Below are 8669 nucleotides of genomic sequence, written 5' to 3'. Positions count from 1 at the left end.
AGCTCTGTTTCACAGATTATTGGATTTTAGGATTTATACCGGTTGGAGAACGGAATAGAAACGGCTACAGGAACGAACTTCTGGAAACCTTACATTTTCCTTTTTTAGTTTCATGTCCCAGAATCCATGGCTTAATGGAATAAATGGAACATTATAGTCCGTGGGATAATAGAATTAGAATGTAAAGGCTCAAATGGTTGGAATGAGTAATAGGATGCCTAGAATAAGTGGGATAGAATGGTGAAATATATGGAATTAAAAGGATAGAATAAAAGAGATAAAATGTTGAATATATATGTAATTTTTTCCCCCCTAAAATGTAAATAAAGGCAGACAAATCTCCTGGTTTATCTGATGAACTAAAGTCTATGGGGATATCTGAAAGTGAATAGTTGTTCACCCTGGATTGCTGCTGGTTCAGTGTGAGACAGACAATAGGGCACTTGTAATGGGCAATAATATCTCTCATAATAATGTAACAGAAGCATGTAACTGCTCTATGAATGTATCTGAAGAAATCAAATAAAACCAGGGGAGATTTCTCATAATTCTGCCCTCCTGCTGTTCTTTAGCATAAAGGGGAGACAACAAACAATATTCGGTTCCGTAAGTCCTTGTTTAGGAAGATACTGGAAGTTAACAATGCAATATGTCTGACTTTACCCTGCAGTTGTCCTTTACTAGTGATTTACTAGTGATGTGCGGGCTCCTCTGAAACCTGCGGGTCGGGTGGGCTAATATGTGGGCGCAGGTCAAACTGTTCGAACAGAGCACACAGCACCTTGTAAGATACAGCGCTGCGCAATATATTGGCACTCTATAAATACATAATAATACGATTGTTTTAAGTTTATTTCCCCAATGTGATCTCTGAACCATAGCAAAGTCCCATCGGGAGAGTCTCATGCCCTGGTACTCCATCAGGGTGGGACTGGAGTGATGGAGGCTCACCAGGACTGTCACATGAAGGCCCCTCCTGGCTCCCCTCTGCGCGCTTCAGTGAACGCCGGTTCAGGTGCGACTGCGCAGAAGTGCAATGTTTTTTTAAGGGGGACGGGACCATGGCTGGGCCGGCAGGGGCCCATCTGGTCGGACTCAGACCGACACTGTACTCCACTCATACCCTGCAAAATGTCTCCTATTGCCCACTAGAATATATATATACTTGGTCCTACAATGCAAATATTTTGTGAGGTGCGGTTCTGATGGTTTGGTTTTTGAGCTTTTCCTGATCCGAAGAGGAGAGCAGGAGTGAGACTGTGGGTCTTTATATAACGTGACTCAATGAACTGTAATTTACCATCAGGTGTGAGAAAATGGGGTGCAGGAAGCATGAGGAACGAGTATGAGTGTGGGGTGCAGGATTCAAAGCAGTGTAGGACCTCGCACACCCTGCAGAACGAAAGAGACGCCTGGTGCACAAGGGTAGAGGCTCGGCCACCTCACGATAAGGTACAACACAACAAAATCCGATGGCACACAGGACTAAAGGAATTCTTCCAAATTTTAACTCAAAACGGAGTGCATTTGGACTCCTCTTTGAAATAAAATTTGGAAGAATTCCTTCAGTCCTGTGTGCCATCGGATTTTGTTGTGGGGTGCAGGAATGACGATGAGCGAATGTGGGGTGCAGGAGTGATGAAGAGGAAATATGTGTGTTGCATGGAAAACATCCGAAGTGAGAGTGTGGGGTGCCACAATTATGAGGAATGAGTGTGGGGTGCAGGATTAATGGGATGTGAGGGTGTGGGGTACAAGAATGATGATAAGTGAGGATGTGGGTGCAGGAGGGATGAAGGGAGAGAGTTTGGGTGCAGGAGGGAGTGTGTGGGTGCAGGAGGGATGAAGGGAGAGAGTGTGGGTGCAGGTGTGAGAAGGGAGAGAGTGTGGGTGCAGGAGGGATGAAGGGAGAGAGTTTGGGTGCAGGAGGGATGAAGGGAGAGAGTGTGGGTGCAGGTGTGAGGAGGGAGAGAGTGTGGGTGCAGGTGTGAGGAGGGAGAGAGTTTGGGTGCAGGAGGGATGAAGGGAGAGAGTGTGGGTGCAGGAGAGTTGAGGAGGGAGAGTGTGGGGTGAAGGAGGGATGAAGAGAGTGTGGGTGCAGGAGGAGGGAGAGTGTGGGTGAGACAGTGGGTGAGGGGTGAGGCATCTGTCAGACAGGGGAAGACACTGCGCTGTTGGGGAGCCGAGTGGCAGATGGAGGGGCAGGTAAGGCTGGTGTATGGATACTGTGTATTCTTTTTATATAAATATATATATATGGGGAGACATGGGGGAGGCTGTACAGGTTCATATTGAGCCAGAGTGTCAGAATTAAAGGGAAGCAGCTGAGGCCGCGTGTAATGTACCACCTGTGGCTTCTCCCGCCAGCTCATCCCCCGCTAAGGCTCATGGGAAATGTTGTTTAAACGCATTAGGAACAGTGCGGCTCCTACAGGACCGTATTTCCCCGCGTGCTGCTACAACAAGCCGGAGCCCCTCCTGTCGCTGCGCCACAAAGTCGCACGTTACAGTAAAATGTGCCGCCCGCGATAAACACACGATTTAATAACCCTCGTGTGATTATTCGTTTCACGTCTCCCACCTCCGCCGTTTCTCCCCCCCCCCTTCTAACTTCTCGCTCAACACGTGACGTACAGCCGTCACGGCCGCCTGCTGGCAAGAGTCCCTCCTCGCTATGGAACAACGTCAGCGCGTATCCGGGGGAAGGGCGCGCTCTTTCGCGCTACGTTGATTGACAGTTGCCGTGGCAACGCGCTCGTCCCGCCGCCATTTTATTATTCCTATTTTTTTTTCTTGCAAATACTTATTTTTCTTCCTGCGTCTGTATTAGTACTAAAAGTGGAAAAAGAGACCCCATTTTTTGAAGAAAAAATAAATACATTTTTTAAATGTTTGGGGGAGGGGGCGGTGCCCGGGCATCTCAGTGCGCATTCTCGCGAGGGTTTCCCCCCCTCACAAGCTGCTGTGCCCCCCTCAGTTGCTGGCGAGGTTCCGGTGGGTAATGCTGTGAGGAAGTGTCTGCTCCGTACCCCCCCTCTCAGGCCGGTGTGACACCCCCTCCCCTCCAGGCTGCGCAGCTGAGGGAACGCGCGCCATTTTGTGCCGAGTCGCTCCTCCCCCTTCCAGCATCCTGCACGGCCGGGAACCGAGGAACCGCCACCGCCTCCCCCCTAACTGGATCCAGTGGCCGAGCCCGCACAGCGCCGAGAATCAGCAGCAGCAGTACCACAAGGAGGAGGCAGGGGAGGAAGGAGGAGGGAGATGCTGCTGCCAGTGCTGGGGACCAGGACTCCCCCCAGGGCTCTCTGATTTCTCTCTCTCTCTGCGCTTTATGGAGCGGGATCTGTGACCTCCCGTGGGCCGCGCTCTGTGTGACCGGGGGGCTCCCATGGGATTGGCCTAGAAGAGGGGACAAGAGACAGGTAAGAGGTTTTGGCAAAGGGGAGGGGAGAGGCAGCTGTCAGACCTGCAACACTGTCACACACTCTCTGCTCTTGGCACAACTACAACTTCCATCAGGCACAACTACGACTTCTCTCTCCCTATGGGTGATGCCAAGAGGCTGCTGGGAGTTGTAGTTCGAACAAGACCTGGATGGCCAGCCTTGTGGATCAATCAATCCCTCCAGCTGTTGTTGGAAGCTGCACTGTCTCTTTAAATGGACTGGACGTGTTGCCACTGGGGCACTTGTCAAACTCCAGTCTCTTGTCAACTTCAACTCCCATGAGCCTCAGCTGTGGGGCTTCCACCGTGTTCTTGTTGCCTTTTGGAGCAGTGGACAGGCTACTGGGAGTTGCGGACAGGCTACTGGGAGTTGCAGTTTGAATGAGACCCGGGAGGCCGCTGGATTAGTCTGCCTTGTAGATCTGGGGTTGGGGGAACCCCTCCAGGTGTTGGTGGAATGGCACCATTTCTTTAAAAGGAACGGAGGTGTTTGGTGACTTGCACTTGCTCGATTGTCAACTACAACTCCCATCAGGTACAGCTGCCGGGATCCCCTGCCATTTGCACAAATAACAGAGATGCAGAGAGCCTGCTGGGAGTTGTAGTTGGAACAAGACCCTGATAGGGCAGCCCTGGGGGTCCGGGATACAACCCTCGCTGAATGGAAGTGTTGACATGGTGGGTCTTGTATTCCTGGGCACTGCTGTATACATCAACAGCTTTGAGGCTTCTGCTGGGAGTTGTAGTTGAACGAGACCCCTGGATTGGACAGCCTTGTGGATCATGGATGCCCTGTTAGCGTTGGGGGAACCCCTCTAGGTGTTGTTAGAACTGCGCTGCCTGTAAGTGGAATAGGGATGTTTATTGTGTATTTTTGTTTCAACTTCAACTCCCATGAGCCACAGCTGTGGGGCATTCATTGTGTTGTTGTTGCCTTTTGGAGCTGTGGACATGTTACTGGGAGTTGCAGTTTGAATGGGACCCGGGAGGCCGCTGGATTAGTCTGCCTTGTAGATCTGGGGTTGGGGGAACCCTCCAGGTGTTGGCGGAATGACACAGTTTCTTTAAAAGGAACGGAGGTGTTTGGTGACTTGCACTTGCTCGATTGTCAACTACAACTCCCATCAGGTACAGCTGCCGGGATCCCCTGCCATTTGCACAAATAACAGAGATGCAGAGAGCCTGCTGGGAGTTGTAGTTGGAACAAGACCCTGATAGGGCAGCCCTGGGGGTCCAGTATGTAACCCTCTGAATGTTGTGGGAAACCTCGATGAATGGAAGTGTTGGCATTATGGGTCTTGTATTCCCGGGCACTGCTGTAAACTTCCCTTTAAGTACAGCATTGAGGCTTCTGCTGGGAGTTGTAGTTGAATGAGACCCCTGGATTGGACAGCCTTGTGGATCATGGATGCCCTGTTAGCGTTGGGGGAACCCCTGTAGGTGTTGTTAGAACTGCGCTGCCTGTAAGTGGAACAGGGATGTTTATTGTGGATTTGTGTTTCAACTTCAACTCCCATGAGCCACAGCCGTGGGGCTTCCATCGTGTTCTTGTTGCCTTTTGGAGTAGTGGACGGGCTACTAGGAGTTGCAGATTGAATGGGACCCGGGAGGCGTTGGATTGGACTGCCTTATGGATCTAGGGTTGGGGGAACCCTTCCAGATGTTAGTGGAATGACACCGTTTCTTTAAACGGAACAGAGGTGTTAGGTGCCTTGCACTTGCTAGATTGTCAACTACAACTCCCGTCAGGTACAGCTGCCGGGACCCCCTGCCATTTGCTCAAATAACAGAGATGCAGAGACCCTGCTGGGAGTTGTAGTTGGAACAAGACCCTGATTTGGCACCCCCGGGGGTCCGGGATACAACCCTCCGGATGTTGTGGGAAACCTCATTGAATGGAAGTGTTGGCATGGTGGGTCTTGTATTCCTGGGCAATGCTGTAAACTTCAACTCCCTTTACGTACAGCTTTAAAGCTTCTGCTGGGAGTTTTTGTTGAATGAGACCCCTGGATTGGACAGCCTTGTGGATCATGGTTGCCCTGTTAGCGTTGGGGGAACCCCTCTAGGTGTTGTTGGAACTGCGCTGCCTCTAAGTGGGACAGGGATGTTTATTGTGGATTTGTGTTTAAATTTCAACTCCCATCAGGTACAGCTACAGGGCTTCCAGGTATTCTGCACACCTACAGGAGCTGTTGACAGCAGTTTAGTTGGGGGGGGCTGGGAGTTGTAGTGTAAACAAGAGCCGGAGGGTGAAGAATCCAGGACCCCTCCAGGAATGTTGACGTTATGGAGCCATGTTACTAGGTGTTTGTCCCACTCAACTACAACACCCATGATGCACAGCTCTGGCACTATCCCTTCTTTCTCTTACGGCCTGGAAGCTGTAGTTCAACAACATCTGGAGATCAGGGAGGAGTTACAGAATTGCACAAGGCAGGATTACCCACACAACTGGCCTGACACTGCTCTGCTGGGGTTGTTGATAAATCTGGCTCTGCCTCTTTAAATGCAAATTCCCAGGCACCTGCCATAATATAGCAGAGCCTTCTCATTGGCCTGTATGTCTCCAACATGGGGGTACAGGGGGGCCACTCATAGGAGCCAATCGTTTGCATTACATGAGTTACAGCAGCTGCAATGGAATGTGTTTCACTTGTCACTTAACTGTTCAATGTATTTTCTACCTCCCCTTCTCTATTGGGAATGTTGGGTCTGGATGTAAGAGTCAGTGTTGCCCATACATTAATAAAGCAGGATCCTTTATGGGATATGTGGGCAGGGGGTTGTTTATACGGACCATTGGAATGGTGCCCAGGGCATTGTGCTAGCAGCTTCTATAAGTGATAGGGACAAACAATCTGTGGTGGATTTGCTCCGTGATGCTCTAAACTGCTGGGCTGCCATCAATAATGTCACTAAGATGCTTGATGTCATTCTAATTGGTTGTTAGGGATGAGTAAGTGAAGGAGCTGACTCATAAAGCAATGATTGTGACTCTGTATCAAACGTCAGGGCATACTGTGTGCCTCATCTCTAAACATGGTCAGGCATTGTGTTATGTGTGTGTCCATCAGTTGGGGTATGTGTCCGTCAGTTGGGTTATGTGTGTGTGTCCATCAGTTGGGTTATGTGTGTGTGTCCGTCAGTTGGGTTATGTGTGTGTGTCCATCAGTTGGGTTATGTGTGTGTGTCCATCAGTTGGGTTATGTGTGTGTGTCCGTCAGTTGGGTTATGTGTGTGTGTCCGTCAGTTGGGTTATGTGTGTGTGTCCGTCAGTTGGGTTATGTGTGTGTGTCCGTCAGTTGGGTTATGTGTGTGTGTCCGTCAGTTGGGTTATGTGTGTGTGTCCGTCAGTTGGGTTATGTGTGTGTGTCCGTCAGTGTGTGGTCATCTTATGTGTGTGTGTCGTGTGTGTGTCCCGTTCATTGGTTATGTGTGTGTGTCCGTCAGTTGGGTTATGTGTCCGTCAGTTGGGTTATGTGTCCGTCAGTTGGTTTATGTGTGTGTGTCCATCAGTTGGGTTATATGTGTGTGTCCGTCAGTTGGGTTAGTGTGTGTGTCCGTCAGTTGGGTTATGTGTGTGTGTCCGTCAGTTGGGTTATGTATGTGTGTGCCCAGGCATTGAGTTATGTGTGTGTTCATGATTTGTGATTGTGTTATACGTGTGTCTAGGCATTGGGTTCTGTGTGTGCAAGTGACAAGTGAAGGCCAGACGGAAACAGTTGCAACACATTCCATTGCAGCTTTTGGCTTCCATTCCTGCATCCTTATATCCAAACAGCTGCCAGGCCACAAGTCTGCCATCCCTGGGCTCTCTCCTGTGAGCAGACTTGCAACACTGATTGTGTTAGAGAGCTGTGCAACACCTATAGTGGGACTGGTGATGGAGAAGTCCTGGATGTAGGACAGGGTGCAAGTCGGTTAGACGGCCCCAGGAGCAGCAGTATCAGTTCTTCAGAACCTTCTCAGTTCTGGTTGCCTCTATAAACTATTCCAAGGGTTTCATTGTTACTGGGCTGACTCTTTCCCCACTGGGTGTCAGGGTGATGAAGTTGAGGTGCAGGACGAGTAGATTAGATGGGAAAATATTATCTGCATCCCCTGAAATGCATGCAGGGCAAGGCTGGTGTAACACCTGATGTAAATGGCCACTCTTGTATCCCTTATTAGTTGGCACCCCTTGTTTAGGAGACAGGATGATGCTGCATACATACATACATACATACATACATACATACATACAGGTCACTTGTGTTGTGAGTTTTCTGACAGTATTTGATGCAAGCTGCAACAACAATCTGTGTGACTTGTTCTATAGAGCAGCACTATACATAGTTATCCCCATGCCGCTTTTTATTGGGAAACTTTTTAGACAATCCATGTCGGATACATTAGTAGCCTGAGACTGTGATGTGGAGGCTGAAAGGTAACATTTATAGGATGGGGAATATTAAATGGAAGATACAAAGTGTTACAGTTCAAGCCATTTACCCGCTCTCTCTCTCCCGTGTCCCAGGGACACCCTCTGTGTGTGTTTATTTTAGCTTTTCTACCTCTGCTAAATGAAAGTTCTGTTTTACATGTCTTTATGTTCTCACAGTCCTTGGCTCGTGCCATACAGTGGCCTTTTATTGCCACAACCCTTTCAGGCGCTGCAATAATACTGCCTGTAGTCCACTAGCCACTATCACTGGCTTGTTCACCTTTGAGTTAACTTTTAGTATGATATAAAGAGTTATATTCTAAGACAATTTGCAATTGGTTTTCATTTTTTATTATTTGTGGTTTTCGAGTTATTTAGCTTTTTATTCAGCAGCTCTCCAGTTTGCAGTTTCAGCAGTCTGGTTGCTAGAGTCCACGTTACCCTAGCAACCATGCATTGATTTGAATAAGAGACTGGAATATGAATAGGAGAGGCCTGAATAGAAAGATGAGTAATAAGAACATTAAGAGGCCCATTTATCAATCTCCGAATTTATCTCATTATTTTCTGAAAATGACTCCATCCAAATCCGCACAGGATTTTTCCCCTTATTTATCAATACATTTTCTCGAAAATTTCCTGTGCGGGGAAAAAACCTGGGACTTTACCCATTGACTTATATACAACCTCGGCAGTTCTGAAATGTGGATTTTTGGATTTAGACTTTTTTTTAATCCTCGAGGTATAATAAATCACAAAATACTTGTGGTTTATTGTTTTGCCACTAAAAATTCAGATTTTA

The 8669-nt window shown here is 48.6% G+C and overlaps 1 protein-coding gene across 2 annotated transcripts in view; it reads left to right on the top strand.

Annotated features, from left to right (window-relative positions):
* The first annotated feature begins 2177 nt into the window (after nt 1-2177).
* dyrk1a.L (dual specificity tyrosine-(Y)-phosphorylation regulated kinase 1A L homeolog) overlaps nt 2178-8669 on the top strand; it is a 61496-nt gene continuing 55004 nt past the window's right edge. Inside the window, exon 1 of one of the 2 annotated variants that reach the window (XM_041581545.1) lies at nt 2178-2205. The gene's annotated coding sequence lies outside the window, so the exon portion shown is untranslated. Of the gene's footprint in view, nt 2206-2276; nt 3423-8669 lie in introns of those variants that run through there. The other variant, XM_018245895.2, reaches the window with a different exon arrangement.

This window comes from Xenopus laevis, chromosome 2L (genome assembly GCF_017654675.1).
Source record: "Xenopus laevis strain J_2021 chromosome 2L, Xenopus_laevis_v10.1, whole genome shotgun sequence".
Lineage (NCBI taxonomy): Eukaryota > Metazoa > Chordata > Amphibia > Anura > Pipidae > Xenopus > Xenopus laevis.
This window is presented reverse-complemented; position numbering and strand designations above follow the sequence as displayed.